Genomic DNA, 19,226 nt, shown 5'->3' with positions numbered 1-19,226 from the left:
CCCCTGGTTAGGCTAAAATGCCGCTAAATACATAATCCCTAAATTCAACTGCAGCTCCTCATAATTGTACAATCAAACAGGGAGAAGGTTCCAGAGCTGGAAATTTAATTGCTAAAAATAAATGTCAGAACCGCTCAAAGCCCACATTAAAAACAAAAACAAAAAAAAATCCCGTTTTCAACTCCTAAATGCATTTCTGGTTTAAAGGAAAAATTTACCAAATTGTTGGTTCTAAGTTGAAGGCCAGTTTTGGCAGGAACCAAAAACCACCAAAAACAAGAGGACTGGTTCTAAAGTCACAAAATATTGAAACTTTTGTAAAGACATCGCTTAAGCATTGCATGCGAGACAGTATTGGGGAAATGTAAAGGGTACAAATAAAAGAAATGAGTTGTCAGAAGTCATAAAATGTGAAGTATGAGTGTGATGGCAAACACATGAGCGCGCGCGCACACACACACACACTATCATAACCAAGAATGTTATTAGGCTAGCACTATGTGAGAGGAGGAGGAAAGACATATGTCTTTGAGCTACAAATCCTTGTAAACAAACTTGTGCCTATTAAACATGATACTCCCATACAACTAGCCTATGTACACACAACTCGGCACCGTGAGTAAAGCAAATGCCTAAGACACATTCTTAAAAGACAACACAATCTGGAACCTTAACATGAAATGCTATGGCCTCTATACAATGCTCAGTGAGGGAAGACGAGTCATCTTTCACAACAGCTGAGAGGGAATCGTACTATATATTTCTCCAGTCATGACTAAATACATTTCAAGAAATTAATAACTATTGGCCAATTAATTCCAGATGGAAGATGGTCAGACATGCAGTTAGGCTATAACCAAATTAAAAAATAAACATGTGTATCCGACTAGTACCAGCAGCTTGACTTCCTCGCGAATGGTAACATCAATGACTTGTAAATGAACGGTAAAAGCTGTTATTTATAATTCATCACTTACCATCTATGGACTTTGAAGGGTTCTATTATGTTTTCGTTTCACTACTAGGCTATATTATGTCACTTCATTCGGACGGGTTTTACAAAGTTGCCTTTTACACACAACCCGCGCTTGCACATATATTTTCTTTGAATAATACAGCTTACGAATCGTTACGTCGTCTTGCCAGTTCATGATACTGATCGGTTTGAAATGCAAGAATGAACAGTCCAGAAACAAATAAAAACACACTGCCATCGCATGTTGACGCCGACCCCAAGGACGATTTAAGCGCAAAAACACCTCTAAAAACATACCTCCACTGCAGTGGTGGTAGGACTATAGTATAGAACAGTGCGCACTGCGCAGAGAAATCTGTAAAGACAGTAATGCTTCTCAGTGTCTCTGGATGAACGGCCGTCATGAAATGAACTATATAACAAAAGCAATATTTAGATACCTTTCGTCGTTGAAGTATATTACTATAATAATATCTCATTCAGTCACAAAAGTCGTAATCATAAACATCCCTTAACAGTTCTATTTATGAACAAACACAAGCCCCTAACAGGTAAAGCAAATATGAATGCATGAAAACTCTGCCATACTTACATATCATACGATTTTGTTGTGGGCCCAGCTAGCACTAATGGCACTTATAATGTCTTAAAGCATAAGACAACTTGATTCCACAATATATTACAAAGGTATTAACAAACGGAGCAACAAAGTATAACAAAATAATCGGTAGACTTGGAAAATCTAAATGTATTCGAAGTAATACTCTCTAACTTATATGTAGAATAAAAACTAATAGGTTTAATTATGAATTCAAATATGACCGCCACCTAACAGACCAAATTTAGAAAATGAAGATTAACGCCTCTTGGTCTTGGTGCTGTGTGTGTGTGTGTGCTGGCGTTGATGCTTCACGAAAGCTAGGAGACCTCTGCTGTGGTCGGCAGACTCGGCACGAAAGTAATGGAGTCGCTGATGGAAGTTCTCTGTTGTAAGATTGATTGATTGTGTCTATTAAACCTGGCGTTACAACATCTAGGTAATTGACACCGAAATAAATTAAATAGAAAAAATTAAATTTTAAATAAATTTTATATAAAAATATCTGTAAATATATGTATATAAAATTTTTGTTCATATATATAAGTTCTTACATAGCCAATCAATGTATAATTTAAATGTTGAGGAGGCCCGCCTCCGCGAATGGCTAAATGCGATCTCTTCCGATGACGGACTAAATCGTAATACCATTTTGGGGAAACGGAATCTAGCATTTAAAGCAACTTCCTCTCCGTGAAGTTGCTGACATCTAAAGAGAACAGTATCTGAAACATGTGGCGTAATTCCGCCCTGTTACGTAACTTTCTGGCAGCAGGGCGACGGCATCGATACACTGCCATATACCTCAAAGGCGCTATGTTGCGTTGGAACCCGGCGCTGCCCGTCATGTCTCCCCTACCCTCCCGAACCCCTACCAACCCTGCCCCACTCGGGGCGGACAAAAAGGTTTACAGGAGGAGGGTGGATGTCTCCCCTACCCTGCCCTGCCCCCACCAGGGGTGGACAAACCAGACTGCAGGGGTGGGTGGCTGTATCATGTCTCACCAGGGGAAGGACGAACAGGATCAGATCCCGCCAATGACGAGTAATTCTCGAGCACGCGAACGTCATAATCAGCAGTCATAACTTCGGCTGGAATTCCGTCTAATCCATCCATTCCAGTTTTCAGGCAAAGATAACAGCAACTTTTGAGATCGAGTACCTTCATCACAAATAAAAGAATGAATGCCTCTAAGCCTCTTAATAAAGCGAAAGTGTCTCTGAAGAGACTCTGGTATTGATTCTTTTATTTTAGCATAGGCTAATTCTCAACACGTTAATTACTACATTTAAAGTTGAAAAAACGAGACTGGTCAACCGCTTTTCTAGACGTACTCTTTGCAAGACAGAATTATTTTTTTGAATACCTCCGTTTTTAGGGAAGAAAATTTACAGGTTTAGAATCTAATTATTACAGCTAGTGTTTTTATCATTTTAAACTTAACTTGCTATCAGTTCTCCTCCATTTCGCATTTATTATTACATCTAACTGGCATTCTTTCCATCAAGGAATAAATTTCTTTTTAGACTATTCTAACAATAACTGTTTCCCACAAATATTACTTTATTACGAAAAGCTCCGCATTCTTTATAATCAACAAAATATTACTAAATCTCCCACGGATCGAAAATTAGCGTTTAAAGCTATATTTCCATTTCTATAGGATGAGTCCTTTATATAAATTTCCCGAAATCATTATGGTGCTGCCAACTCAAAATGAATACCAGAGAATCTCGTAACCGTTGGTTCCTTCTGCAACTATAAAGTTCGGTTAAGTCCCTTCTTAACCTCAAACGTGGTCTATAAATATACTTGCATAAAGTGTAACTTAGAGACACATGTCGGATCCAAAAAGTGGTAACTGTGAATCAAAATCAACTTCCATCCAGGACAGAACAGAACAGGACAGAATATAGAATTTATGCCTATGGCCAAGCAATAAGACCTACGAGGTCATTCAGCGCTGAACTGAAACTGACATTAAAAGATTTGAAAGATGTAACAGGAGGAAAACCTCAAAGCGACTGCAATATGAATCAATTGTTAGGAGAGGGTGGGAAGTAAGTAAAATGGAAGAAAGAGAATATGAACGGAGGTACAGTATGAAGAACCAAAGGGGTTGCGGCTAGAGGCCGAGGGGACACTGCAAAGATCTTTAAGTAATGCCTACAGTGTACCGCGTGAGGTGCACTGACGTCACTAACCCCCTTCGGGCAATAAACAATTGGTTCCCCAGTTGAATATCCAAACTCCTCCACTGAACTTTATCTGAGATAACACTTTTACTCACGTCAAGGTCTACAGATATTGAAAAAAAATCGATAGACCTTGACTCACGTCTTACCCAGGGTCATTCAGTCTATCTCACGGGTCACTCAAGATTGGTTGACGGCTCTCACATTGCACACACCACACACACACAACACACACCACACCACACACACACACACACCACACACACATATATATATATATATATATTATCTACTATATATATATACTATACTTTTAAGTTATGTTTATAACCGTGAATTTTTTAGTCGGTTTACCTATTTGCGATTTTACCACTTAAAGGACAATTTCTTAATGTGTTGCAATTATTATTTAACAGATTCACAGAAGATGTAATATAGTACATTACTAAACTTTGAAATAAAAAACATGTAATCAGCCCGTTTCCCTTGTCTACCCTAACACCGACGTACGTCATTGGTTTTCACCTGACTGCACTTTGGTTGTATACACACACACACACACACACACACACACACACACACACACACACTATACATATATATATATATATATATATATATATATATATATTATGTATATGCATATGGCAACCGTATATGTGTGTGTACTATGATTCATTTAATAAATAACTATGCTTTCTTTGTTTCCATTTGTCAAATTCTTTATCTTTGTGCATGCCAGCTCGTAACTTTCGCAGTCGATTACGGTGTGTGGTGGTGTGTGGTTGTGTGTGTTTGTGTGTGTGTGTGCGCGTGTGTGTGTGTGTACTCCTAGGGCCACTCCTCGAGGGAAAACTAGCATACGGTAAAACACACTCACATTATATATATATATATATATATATATATATATATATATATATATATATATATATATATTCAATCATATAAAAATCATGGGTTTCATTCAGTAAATCCAGAGATCTAAAGATAATTGCAAATATACCATATCTATACGTTCCTACCCAAAATATGTTGTTTCAGGCAATACAAAGCAGCAACAGGCAGAAAAGAACGGAAAAGGGCGTCTTTGTTTACAGTGCAAAAAGTCTTCCTAATCTAATAATTCATTTTAACTCGGGTGAAGTCCCCCCTGCGAAAACCGTGGAATTCTTGTGCTTTGTACAACGTTGACTGATCACGCAGTGTACAGGCGTACAGAGCACAGTGGCATTATTCTCTAAACAGCCTCGGTACAAAATCGTTACAAACCCGCCGCAGCCCGCAGTGGTGTTGTCCCAGGTGCCAAGAGCTTAGTAGGCTCTGGAAGTGTTTACACCCGTTGCCATGGTGATCACCGCACTGGTGCTGCATCGTTTTCTTTGATCCCAGAAATCACGTTTTCCCTCAGCAAGGGAGGACGCCAGGGCAGCAGCAGCAGCAGCAGCAGCAGCTGAGGTCGGAGTGTGTGAGAGGTTCGGTGACAGACTGGAACCGAGGCCCAGAATTTCCCCTTCTTTCCCCTTTATGATTTGTGTGTACTCTGCCTTCCCTTTCCGTGTGACATGTCTTGGTGCATAGACCCGCGAGTTTGAGAAGCGAAACATACCAGCAACAGATACGTCCTTCTCCAGCGGTAGGAGCTGAACCTCAGCTCCAAAGAGATGATCTCGGCGAGCCCAGCCAAGACCCTGCTGCCAATTGTGAATCGTTTGTTTCTTAAAGCCTTCTGACGCCTGTCTCTCCAAGTAAAACCTCTCCAAGTAAGTTCACTCTTGGGAAGCATTCGTTCAGTCCTAATCTCCCTCCTGGGAGAGTCTGTGGTGTCACTGTTTCCATTCTATCAGGTCAAACAACCAAATGGAAATACTGGTTCGTCTCTGACGAATAAATTGCGCGACTATTTTCAGGAAAAGATGAAAAGAGTGCGACGCGAATAGAAAAAATCAATAGGGGCGGTGTATGTGTCAGATAACGAAGTCACGTCAACCTTATTCTGTGTTAGTGTTTAAGTGTTAGTTTGGCCATGGGTGTCAGTGGAAGGTTGACAGGATTTTGAACTGGAAGGGTGTGGCCTTGCCCTGTGTCATCTACAAATAACCGGATCAATAAAGTTCTCTGAAATGTAACTCGCGATAAAGAAAAAGTAACGGTGAGTTGGCTTTTTACTTATATTACAAAATAATTCTCAATATTTATCAATGAACTGTCACTCAACATGTTAATCATATGACTTAATTCTTGAGTCTTTCAATGCTAAGATTCCCTTTCTCCGCAATGCAGTTGGAGACGTGGTTCATTCATTCACTTACTACAATGAATATGCCTGACGAGTTTCATGTCAATAATTGTATACCATTCACTTTAAGCAATGTTGAAATGTATTGATTATATTTAATTACTTATGCCCATTTATGACCATGCCATCATCACCATATATATAAACAAAATCGCCGATGTACATATAACTGATACCCGGTATAGTATTCATTTTTTATCATCAATAACCACGATTCAAAACAAGAAGACAGAAAACAACTCCATACTGCTATTCCATTCCGTCAACAAATCCATAAACATTTGATCATCATTACGGCTGCTCAAATCGTCACTCCTATAATTACCACGGCGATAAAAGATTATCCTTTTCCCGCATCCTTCGTGCTCTCTCCTTACTGGTTTTCCTACAAACATGACCTCACCCTGAAGTGGGAGAAAGTTCACTGTGATGACCCCATGACCTTACAATGTCACGCAAAACACGTTTTCATCATTATTCATTCAAATTTATATTTTTCTACTGATAATATATAAATAACAATATGGGCGTCACAAAGCAAGCATTGGAGAATGTGGTTCCCACAGGAAACAAAGAAAATGAGGAACAATGAAATGAAATTTAGTCGTTTTATATTTGATTTTTTTGTAGTAAGATGCGCCGTATCTTGCACGGGAAGCACACGCAGTGTTTATAGGGAACAGAAGAGCATCGATCCACATTGCATAACTCGAGAGTACACCACACTTGGGGCATCTCTCGAGAATTGTCGTGGCAGGCAAAGGGGAGGGAAGAGATGGGTGACTCTTAACATGAAGAAAACATTTGAAAGAACAATGCCATTTTTTTTTATTCCGTAGTCCGATTTGTATTCATTTCGAAAACACATCATTTTCTGAACAATGCAAATAATTAACTTTTCAATCCATATGAATTTTATTACGTATAGAAAATGAATAAACTACAAAGTAATGTATTGATTTTCACAAAGTAAAAACATTGGTTTGAAAACAACTTAACCTATTAACAAATTATTCACTTGAATTAAATCAGAAAATGCAACTTTAGAAAAATGAAATTAACATGGTATTTGAAACAACGAACCCTTAATTAAAAAACATTTCCTTCCAGATTACTTTGACGAGTTTGAAACTGAATTTAAAGTTTTCTTGTTGAAAATGTGGTTCAAAGCCAGTTTATACGATGACTCGTGACACTCTTATGAGCAGCAATAATCAAAGAAACTTTTGTAAAAAAAAAAAAAAAAAAAAAAAAAAAAATCATCTACTACCGAGAATCGCAGAATAAGTTTTCAGGATAACTAAAAGACAGAGACGACAAATCGTATTACAACCCCACTGTAATCGTTATGTATCGCGATGATACTGACATTTTTGTATTTTATAAAGGCACTCTTTGAAAATGAGAACTAGACTGTTTATAAAAATATTAGTATCACTATTGTCTTTTTTTTCTGTACATTTATAATCAGGTATGTCTATTTGTATATCTACATTTAAGAATATGAAGAGGGTACTTGCGTGCATATGTATGTATATATGCACATGGAGAAATGCATATAAACATATATTTGCACGTAAGAAACAAACATGCACGTTTGTGTGAGATATGAGATACATATGCATAAACTTGTGTGTGTATCTACGTATATGTATGAAACTGTGAAGGTAAAAGCGTAGTATACATGTAGGTGTGTGTCATGTATATGCACGCATATACAAAACATACATCAACACTTTATGTGTACAAGCAAAAAGATTGTGTGGTACTTGCATCCTGTCTAAACAGGGCGTGCATGTGGCGCCCCTGACACTGGGTCTCTCTCCCTTTATGACCCATAAACTCCGAAGAGAGGCGTTGCCGGACCCCTCCGGCGGCTTACACTAATACAACTAGCCAGGACCAGCATGCGGAAAAAAAAAATAATAATTGAATCGTCTCTACGTAACACGTCTTATTTCCATTCTTTTACCATTCTCCTTCTGTTTGTCACGTTCTCCTTTACCTTAAGAAATATAAGAATGCAAAAATGGATTTTTAATTTTGCAAGTTTTATTTTCTTCTAGAAGTATTATTTTTAAGATGAAGAGGTAGGTTCTATGGTAAAATCTTCGCGTGGAAAAGGTAAACATATTCTTCTGATGTTCTCTCGTTTGTTCGATTTTCTGTCTGCTTGTGATATTGTGTGATGTGAATTCTCGGGTTCCCCAGAACCACAAAAGAGGATCTGGTGGTTCTTGCATTTTGGGAATCTAGTCTGGAGGCAGAACTCCAGGGAACAAAACTGTCCACAAACAGAATCTTTTTTTTATTTATTCATCTCACGTCCTGTATTTTATCTGAAAGACGGACACAGTATGGTTAGACAAAGGGAACAAACAAAATAACGGTGGCTTTATGAAGGAAGCCCCACTAATTACTAAGAAAGGGTTATTGTGTGGTTGGATCAAGAGAAAGGACCCTTTGAGGTCACATCTAGAACTGAGGCTTTGCAGGGTGACTTAATTCCAGTATGGGATCATGTGGGGAAATAAGGATAAGTCCCTCATCGAACATGAAGATGAGTGACTTACACACTTCATCATGACCATCATATTTTGGAAGAATATCGAAAGATTTTCAGCCTCAGAAGCATATACTGATTTCAGTAGTCATAGTACTCAGGTCCTTTTTCTTGAGTCTTTCCGAAAATGTGTTTAATAAATCTACATTTCCAAAAATTGTTACTTGGTTTTACAACAGAAAATAATTTAGCTATGAAAAGGCTGCGTCCCTTGAGTTATATGATCATGCAGTCATTTTCTGTCGTGTGAAATGTGTATACAAGTGGAAAATAGAACCGATCTCTCGTGGAAAATTTGGTGCAAGTTTCTTTTGACTTCTGTTGGACTCTCACTTGTAATTTCCTTTGTCTTCTCAACAGAAAGATCCAACTGATACTCTCACAATCTTGGAATATAACTAATTAAAAACTAAGAAAAAAATACCTTTATTAGTTACTGTTACCTATAAGTGCTCATTACTCGATCATGTGTAAAAACTTTATGTCACATAATAGTATCTAACCAATAATTTCCTTTATTTAAAACCTAGCATAATACATTCCAGTGTCCTTGAATTCCCTACTGCCAAATAATTCCAAAATCCAACCATTCCCTTTGTCAAACCTGAGTCCTTTTTCCTTACCAGTCCAAACTTCAACGAATAACTTCAGAACCATACATGTCGGTCTACCATGAATATCTCCATTACGATTCTTTTCACCTTATACTCTTTTCTCTTTATTTCAGTAACCAAAAGCACTATAATTACTCCCGTTCTCATCTACAATTCATATTTCTTCATGGCATTTATTCAATGACGAATCATAATTCATCATCATCTGTTACCATCGAGTGATTACAGGTCTAACGAACCATCATAATTCTCACTTGGCTTCATATCACTGTTCAACTATCATATATAAAAAAAACCAAACGAATTTCTCATAAGCTAACTCTAAATAAAATCGAAGAATCTTTCAACTTACAATAAAGCACTACAACAGTACACAGCTACCTTCACGCAGCACGATAAAAGATTTCCTGTTAAAACAAAAATAAATAACTAAAAATGAGGACAAAACGAAAGAAGATCAATTCCTGTTCCAATTACTTTGTCAGTCTAGAATATCTTATCTTGAAAATATGGAGATTACAGTATACGAAATGACACATCTCCACTCAGCGGAGACCTCTGAGAGAATGTAGTATCCTTTAATACGTAATTTATTTGTGTAATCGCAAAGTTATATATCATTTTTGTTTATATATATATATATATATATATATATATATATAGATATATATATATATATATATATATATGTGTGTGTGTATATATATATATGTATATATATATGATATATATATATATATATATATATATATATATATATATATACATACACATTTGGTAAGTATAAAAGCACACACGTAAATAAACACATATATAGTATACAGAACTTATAACACTGTAAAAGTATTATTCCCACATTTACGAATTCAAAAAACCGAAGAATAGTGTAATTGTTATGTGTAAGTTAGAAACAACAAAGGGCATATCAATGATACTGGCGAAAGTTTATTGTAGTTTATTTTTAATTGAGAAAGAAAGGCGTGAGAGAAAGATTAAAAAGGGGAAAAGGTGCTTGGATCAAGAGGGCATTATGAAATAGTTAGTTTGGGGGGGGTATTTGTAGGGAAAAAAAAACAAAAAAACTGCTAAAATGTGAGACACATGGGTGTAGCAAAAGCTCGTAATAGAACTGACAGAGAGCTGTGGAGTGAAAGCTTAGCGAGTTGGAATATAAGGATTGGGAAAGTGACTGGTTTGGTGTAAAAAAAGGAGGGGGCTGATAAAACGCCATGTCTTGTTTTGTCTTCACGATATTTAGTATCTAAATGAGTGGAGCAATATGTGAATTCAAGAGAATGGATGATAAATGGGGATGCAAACTTGTGGGATAAGAAAGAAAATGGATCATAATGGACTGTACGGTTGCTGTTTGCAGATGATACAGTGTTGAAAGGGGAAAGTGGAGCGAAAATGTACCAAAAAAAGCAATAAAAGTTTTAAAGCGTTTACCACAGGAAAACGATCAATGTGGATGTGAAGAAGAGTTAGGTCAGGAGGGTAAATAAAGAAAAATGTCTGCAGAGTAATGAACGTTAATAAGGTGCGTGGAAACGAAGTAGTCGGTTCATAAAGGTACTTGGAAGTAAAGATAACGATGATGACAGGACAAGAATTAAGTCACAGAACAGGTAAACAAAGTTATGGAGAAGGAGAGGAGTGTTTATGAATAACAAAGATGCAGGGAATGAAGAAATCGTTGAGCCAACACTCCAATAAGGAAGTGAAGTGAGGATCCTGATTCAACAAGAAAGAAGAAGTTGAAGCCTTAGCATAAATGGAGTAGAAATGACGGAAAACTTGCTAGTAGATTATTATTATCATTAAAAAGTAGTTTTACCAGACACTAGGCTGATCATCAGCTCCCGCAGTGCTGGCACGGTTTTTTTTCTTATATTTATGATTCTGTTGATATTTTGTCAATTAAATCATAATTTTTCAAAAAATTTACAACTGAATTAATTGCAAATGTTGAAGTTTCTGACAAAATTTCACTAAAGGATTTATTACCAAAACTCGACAGACGCTGCTGATTATACTTTGGACATTCACACAATAAATGTTCGATTGTTAGGTTGGCTTTTGTAAACAGATGGATTAGGATGTTCTGAGAGACCTCACACATGTGGAGAGAATGGAAGACAACGTGTTTATGTTATAATTTGGAAGTGCTGGGAGGAAAGAGGAGAGAGGCAAAAAAAAAAAAAAAAAAAAAAAAAAAAAAAAAATGGCGGATAGACGTCACAACAGAAAGGACTTTATATTCACGAATGCCTGCAAAAATAGAGCCACTGACAACGTGCTAGAGAAGGGTTCGACACACGGGTGATGAGCATCCTGTGTGGAATTTTATATATGACGTTCATTCTTAATTCATCCGTTGAACGTATGAGTTTGGCAATGACTGTATTATTTTCTCTGCAGCTACAGCCTTTCATGGCAAACGGCCTCATATAAAAAGTAAATGTGTATTAGGCTTAATTTTACTAAATCACAGGCATCGGAGACATAGTGGGTTGCTCACTAAATAACATACCGGTTCTCATTTGCTCAATTCTTACTGAATCATATATATATAATAATATATATAATATTTATATATATATATATTATATATATATAGATATATATATATATATATATATATATATATATATATGTATTATATATATATATATATATATATATACCATGCCTCAGCACAAACACAAAAAAGCTTTAGTATTTGTAGCAGTTTTTAGTTTAAAGACCCGTTGTTTTCAGGCATTTTAATTAAACGAATGTGAAAAAAATGTGTGAGGGGGAGAAAGTACACACACATGAATACATTTTGACATAGAATAGGAGCAATGCCGATTTCATGCGAAAGGACAAAGGCAATCGAAAGAATTGCATATGGAAATAGGTAGTGAATTAGCTACGGCAAGTAAAGCAATGAAATATACATACGAAACCAAAAACAATACAAAACGCGAAAGCAACACTTATAAATTGTACACTTCAGTCAGCATATTAAACATTATGAAGAAAGGAGGCACAGCAATTCTACACATTTGCCACATTATGGCAGTAGGAATTTAGAAAAAAATGTGTCATGTTAAATTTGGCAAAATTTTAACCGTTAATTAACAGAAACCTTATTACCTTCTAAAGTTAATTAAATTGCGAACACAGGCAACCATTGTTTACCGAAAACTAAACGCTGAGCATCCTGAGGTTTTTTTGGAAAAAAGACCACGTGCTGGGACCTATGAGGTCATTCAGCGCTGAAAGGGAAACTGAGAGTAAAGAAGGTTTTAAAAAAACCATCACAGTTGCACTAAGAAACAATTGCTAGGAGCGGGTGGAAAGTAAGATGGAAGAAAGAGAATATGAACGGAGGTACAGTAAAAGGAATGACAAGGGTTGCAGCTAGGGGCCGAAGGAACTCTGTAAAGAACACCAAGTAATGCCTACAGTGAACCGCGTGACCCACCCATTAAGGACGTTTCTTGCTTTGATCATACATTTACATTGTCTTAACGTATCATACATTTACATTGTCTTAACGTAATGGCATTCAGGAGATAATAAGGCACGGCGTTGTGTATCCTCAAAAAAAAAAGAAAGGAACGCCATAATTTCAGTAACTGCATCTCTAGGAAACCTTCAAAACGGATGCATGGATGGTCAGACAAGGATCCACAAAGTAATTTACAATTTCTAAGAAGTGTGTTGATAAACTATTTGATAATAAAAAGATGACTCGATTTAATTCACCCAGTGTTGTCTGGTCTCATAAAAACAATGGTTAATGAAGCCAATATTATTAATTATAGTAATTTCATAATTTGAAAGTTTTAAAAAATCGAGAAATTCTAGGAACATTACACATGGTACATTGACCTCAAATATTTTTCAGAAAAATACTGTACTGCCAAGATGATATGGGAGGTTAATGGTTATGATTTGCCTCGCTTATACGGCAGATATGAGGAAGAGAGGACGTTTGTAAAAGTTACACTAAAAACAAATAAATAAAACGCACACCTGCCAAACACGTAGGTGATATTGCAAAATGTAAATGGGGAAATAATGTAGGTAAAAGGGTTAGGAGACTAAAATTATCTGTGGCCAATCATACACACACACACCCATATATATATATATATATATATATATATATATATATATATATATATATATAAAGGCAATGCCACGGATGAAAATGAAAAACGAGATCTGCCTGAGATCTTTAGTGAAGGGTCGTTAAGACCGAAAGATCTCACGTCTAATATATGTCGTGATAAAGCTTTTCACACGTGTGTGTTATATATATATATATATATATATATATATAGTATATATATAACACTTTTATATATATATATATATATATACATATATATATATATATATATACACATTTTATATATATATATATATATAACCTATATATATATATATATAATATATATATCTATATATATATATAGCAAGTTCGCCACAAAGAGGAGAGAATAAAAACTAAGTGCTGCGCACTTCCACGTAATTGTTACACATTCTCAAGGTATTTTATGCATTGTGTCTGGAAAATGTGTAACAACTGCATGAAAGTACTGAGTACTTAGTTTTTCACTGTCTTCTCTTTGTGGTAAACCTCCAGATTACATATTACATATCACGCGGATGATTTGTGATTCCTCTGCATTTACACATTTATATGTATATAAACACACATAAATAATATACAGTATATATGATATATATAGGAATGCAGGAACATTCATGCATAGCCTACCTGTATCCAAAGGAGACTTCAGTAGTTTAACTGTTTAAGCAACAACGAAAAAACGGACACACTGTGGAAGCACACAAAGAAGGATGAAAAGCACATCTGTGGTCGAAAATAAGTACAAACATATTATATATATATATATATATATATATATATATATATATATATATATATATGTGTGTGTGTGTGTGTGTGTGTGTGTGAGAGAGAGTGTGTGTGTGTGTAATTTGCCATTAATTTTACATGTAACATATTAAGTCACAGCCCATCAATATCGAGTTGGACTGACCATGCGAATAGTTACAAAGGAAATTATATGTATTCCTAGTTTAACAAATGGTCATTGATCATATCCGCTCAATTATCTCTCTTTCCAACCGAAAAACTGAAACAGGTCAGAATCCTAGTCAGGGTTGGACTTTTATATAATCCTTACGAGCGTGCCTCAATGCGATATTAACGGGCTATTTGAACATACATGCACCAACGCATACGCACACACCCATATCTTTGAAGCAGTTATATGTCCTTGCAAACTGGGATTTATGAGGAGTCTAAAGGACAGAGCAAAAATAGAAAAAAATAGAAAAGTTGTAATCACTTTTTTTTGAGGGCTAATTTCATACCAGAAAACAACAAAAATTTAATACAGACAATGTCCACTCTCAGAAACTATCAATAATTATATAAATTATCTGAATAACATAAAAACGTCGGTGTTCACATGACTCTATGAGTCAATAACGACATGTTTCCACATTTCTTAAAATGACAACCTCATGACCCTATCTTGAAATAAACCATCAGAGAATTTGCTCAACTGATCAAGCACTGGATAGTCAAGAGCAGGACATACTGATTTGTGTGAAGCCAAGCACCATACGACAGTGAAACGAGGGGGTGGGGGAGTGGTTGAGCAGCTAGATAAATATCCAGAAAATAATGCAAATGACGTAAAAGGATCTAAAGGTGGAACTGGAGGAATAGCCCACAATCGCGATAAGAAATAGCAACGAGAGATGCGTTTGACAGCAAGACTGAGAAAGGGAGCGAGAATAGCGGTCAAGTCAAAGGCTAAGAAATGAATGTAGCTGGGGAAGAAGAGACGTTACAAATATCCTTTAGTAATGCCTACAGTATACCCTAGAGGTGCACTGACAGTGCTGAGTATGCGTTTACGAGTTGTTAGCTTAAGCGCTCGTCAACTGAATTCATAAATGTTATCTGTCAGTTTGGGATAAGGGTTTAATTTCTTTGGTGGAACCGGCCAAATGGCTGTTGATGGATGTATTTGACATATGACAATTTTACATTATTTTGCTAAGTTTATGAAATTTCTTTTACTCTTGGAAAATGTAAATTATTTTTTTAAGCGATTTACAGACTACAGATAAAAGCAATGAACACTTATATTATTATGGTTCCATCGAGCATCACCACCGCTTCAGTTTCTTGCAAGCTAAGCCATCAGACGCAATATCCCTCTGCGCCTCTTCAGTTTCTTACTAATATCAAAACCCTTTCTGACCATCCGGCGCCAGACTTAGGTCAAGAGCACTTTCACTTTCTTACCATTTATTCACTTAGCACTGGTATAAATCACATTTTATTTCACGGTGGGGATAAATAAAAGCTACAAACGTATATCCTAAAATTATATGAATCTATATGTTCTTTGTTTCTAGCGAAAATGCATCACAAAAAAGAACTCTCTTTATCAGTGGTCAATACCAGGAAAACAGTATTATTCAAAAAGGGCAAGCCAGGATATAATCTCCCCTCTACCTACGTTGTTTTTTTTTGCGAAAAATATATTGTCACATTTAATAGGCCAAACATAGCGTAGCTTCGGTACAACAACGTCATTGCCTTCAAAAGATCTTCCTGAAAATCGCTGAAGACAAAAGCGTGACTGAAGACCGCGAAGAATCACAAACAATTAAATGAAGTTGATAAAGTTCTCGGTTTAACTCTCTAGCAGAAAACTACCTTGGGCAGGCTCCCTTAAATCACATTATGCCTCTGTTGACCCAGTCAGTGGACTGAATACCTGGTAGATAGTTGAGTGTGAGTTGAGTTGAGCTGAATATGAGGTCATTCAGCGCTGAATGACCCCATAAAAGGTTTGAAAGGTGTAAAAGGAGGAAAACACAATGAATCAAGTGTTAGGAGAGGGTGGAAAGTAAGATGAAGAAAGAGAATTGTTGAATGTGGTAGGTGAAATCAAGGGAAAAAACAAGACAGGAAGCTAACACGCTACTGTGCTTTTGTACTACACCAGTGTATCTATGTATTTATTTATGAATTATATAATTTACATACATATCGGATTCATAATGATTAATGGTAATATTCTCGATGCAGAAATACAAATTGTCATGATCCAAAGAGACGTGTTATAACTTCAGTTACACGCAGTCTTCAGTTATTTCACAGTAATATTGAGTTGAAAGCAATTTAAGGCATGAAATAAAGACAATACATGGTAAGAAGAATAACTATCGCAAAAGAACAACTATCGCAAATTGTTAGAGATACTGAATGAGTACGGAGTCAGTAGAAAACACTGAAGATGTTCTACATTTGAATTTCTAAAATATTTAGAAATCTCTTTCATCTTAAATGTATTACGGGTTACTCGTACGAACTAGCGACAGTGCAAGTACAAGGCTACCTACCACTAATATAACAACGACAACACCAACAACATCCAAAGTGACACCAGGAAGGATTATAAAGGTTAAAAATGCCTTCAGGGGAGAGAATATTTTTTTTTTATTCTCTCGGAGAGCGAAAGGGCGTGGCATTAGAGATACTGGGAATGTTACAGGGTTGGACGTGGGAAGGAGGTTTGATAATAATAACAATAATAATAATGATAGTGATAATAATTATAATAATATCCTTTACTTCAGATCAGGGCCATAGACATGGAATATACAATGTAATAAGTGACTGCTATATTTTTATCTTTTTATCATTTTTATCTTTTTATCAATTTCAGGATAGGAAAAAGAGATATTTCAAGTATGAAATAGACATTGGAGAATTACTCTGATACGGACGAATATTTCTTTTTTCCTTTAAGGTTTAGCTATTCACTAGTTCTCACAGTTCTTCAATCAGGTGTTCGGTCTTTTGTACCAGTGCACTGGGAAACTCCTCCCCATCTAATTCAAAATGCCCTAGAACCATTTGCACCACGAAGCTAAAGGGCGCGGTAAGGGGTACCAGCTAAAATCCTCGACGTATATACGAACAAAATATAATCCTTAGTCTTCATCAGATCAGTACTATACCCTGGCATAAAAAGTATGCGTGGCAACGAAACATTCAGTATTCCTTGGTTGGAAAGCTAAATATCGATACTGACCTATTGGCAAATATTACACTTAGATTGGTTTTTTAATTTGGACATAAACAATCCAAACACGAAACTCGAAAAATCAAGATGGCAAACAAGTCAATAGAATTGACGTTATTCATCTACCGTCGTAAGGAAAGATTTTCCAAGATATCCATGCAACAACAGGCTAACGAAGACACAATTTTGAACTCGGCGAACTCTGACCAAATCTTTATTGCCTAAATAAAGTAACGAACCACACACACACACTTATATATATACATATACATATAAGCATGTTTGTGTGTAATAAAAAAATGTGAAATAAAAACTTTATTCCACTAAAATAGGAATGACCTATGACCTACGTAGGATGCCAAGTTCTGTATACCAAGAGGAACAATATCAAAATGCTATATCTGAAATTTGTCCATTACTTTTGAGGTATTAAATCGCAGTTCATTTCAGTTATTTCTTTTACAAGAAGACGTTTCTTATTATTGTTTCCCATTCTGAAATGGACATTTAAAAAAAAAGAAGGCCAACTAGTTCTTGACTCAACCTTCCCGTTTAGATCTTGACTGAATTCTGGCTCGATTTTAGCCTTCGTTCTCTACAACAACTACAGGCTTAGGTGGCCTTGCTATCTAATGGGACTTTTTCTATGGTTCATATTCTCAAAGGTAGATGGACTATTGATGGCCTTAATAGGGTATCTTTTTTTCTCTCTCTCTTTTTGCTTCCACTTCAGCCTGTATCCACTATGGCCTCTATATTACAATACGGTGGATTTGTCAATTCTCATCTACTGACAATATCTTAGCCTTCCTCTTCAGCGTAGGCTTTTACATCTCTCTATTGAGGGTACTATTTTAACCTTCCTCCACCAACACACGTGTCGAAATTTTGGTGGTATGTTTCTTATCAACTATGCTACTTTGGCAAAATGTTGTCGAGCTGTCACAGTGCCTCTTCTCGATCAACCACTTCCAACAGTCATGGTGCCGTTGACGACTCTTTACTCTCGATTTTATCCAACAGCAAAGTGCAGAATATTCTGTCTTCTTCTGTATCCAATTTGTATTACATTCCACTATCAATATATGTGCCATAGTTTATTAGGATGCCGAAATCCGTTGCCACCTCTCCTGACATTCTCTGAAACCCGAGCCAAAAGTTATCCAGAAACAGAAAATATCAATTAAAACTAAAACAGGAATTCGCGGGAACGGCTTTTCTCTTAATCCCATAACGAGACCTTTGAAAATATTTAAGTAACACAGTCTTCCCTTAAAGGCAAGCAATTTCTTGACTGAGAACAACTCACTGACTTTTAGGATTAGTTAGAAAATTTCCTAAATTTTTTTTCCAATTGTTTAAAACTTACTTGTCCATGACATGATGAAGTTTGGCAACATAAAGATTTATTTTCGTCTACATCAAAATTTTTACAAAAACATTATGAAAAAGCTAAAAAAAAATTTCGATAAATACTAAATGCAGAAATGCACATATGTATGCAAAAAGGACGTATAATAGAAAGACGATCCCTTACTACGTGTACATTATACATATAATTTTTATATACAGATACTTGTGTATAATCTGAGTAAATGGCAACGAGGAGAGATGAAACAGAAAAGAATAACTAAGGCATCTTCAAGCTTTAGAATAAAGGAAAAAGGCCCTGCATACCAGCGTTTCATATTTCCTCGTGGCCACATACTGTTGAAAATTTATATCACGTTATCATTCCCGTGATGGAAGTTATATATACCTACGTGTATAGAAACCCTTTATAATACATACTTGTAGGTATGCAAGTCGTTGTCAACATTGCTATATCATTCTGCATCACTT

The 19,226-nt window shown here is 36.0% G+C and overlaps 1 long non-coding RNA gene across 3 annotated transcripts in view; it reads right to left on the bottom strand.

The window, feature by feature from the left end:
- Positions 1 to 19,226, bottom strand: part of LOC135207890 (uncharacterized) — an 87,235-nt gene that overhangs the window by 61,300 nt on the left and 6,709 nt on the right. For 2 of the 3 annotated variants that reach the window (XR_010313079.1, XR_010313077.1), the window contains exon 1: positions 978 to 1,278. The exons of the other annotated variant lie outside the window; for it this stretch is intronic. This is a non-coding gene — a long non-coding RNA (uncharacterized LOC135207890). Of the gene's footprint in view, positions 1 to 977; positions 1,279 to 19,226 lie in introns of those variants that run through there. 3 annotated transcript variants of the gene reach the window in all.

The sequence above is a fragment of the Macrobrachium nipponense genome, chromosome 34 (assembly GCF_015104395.2).
Source record: "Macrobrachium nipponense isolate FS-2020 chromosome 34, ASM1510439v2, whole genome shotgun sequence".
In the NCBI taxonomy this organism is placed as follows: domain Eukaryota; kingdom Metazoa; phylum Arthropoda; class Malacostraca; order Decapoda; family Palaemonidae; genus Macrobrachium; species Macrobrachium nipponense.
Note: the sequence above shows the minus strand (reverse complement) of the source record. Positions and strands in the feature narration are given on the sequence as shown.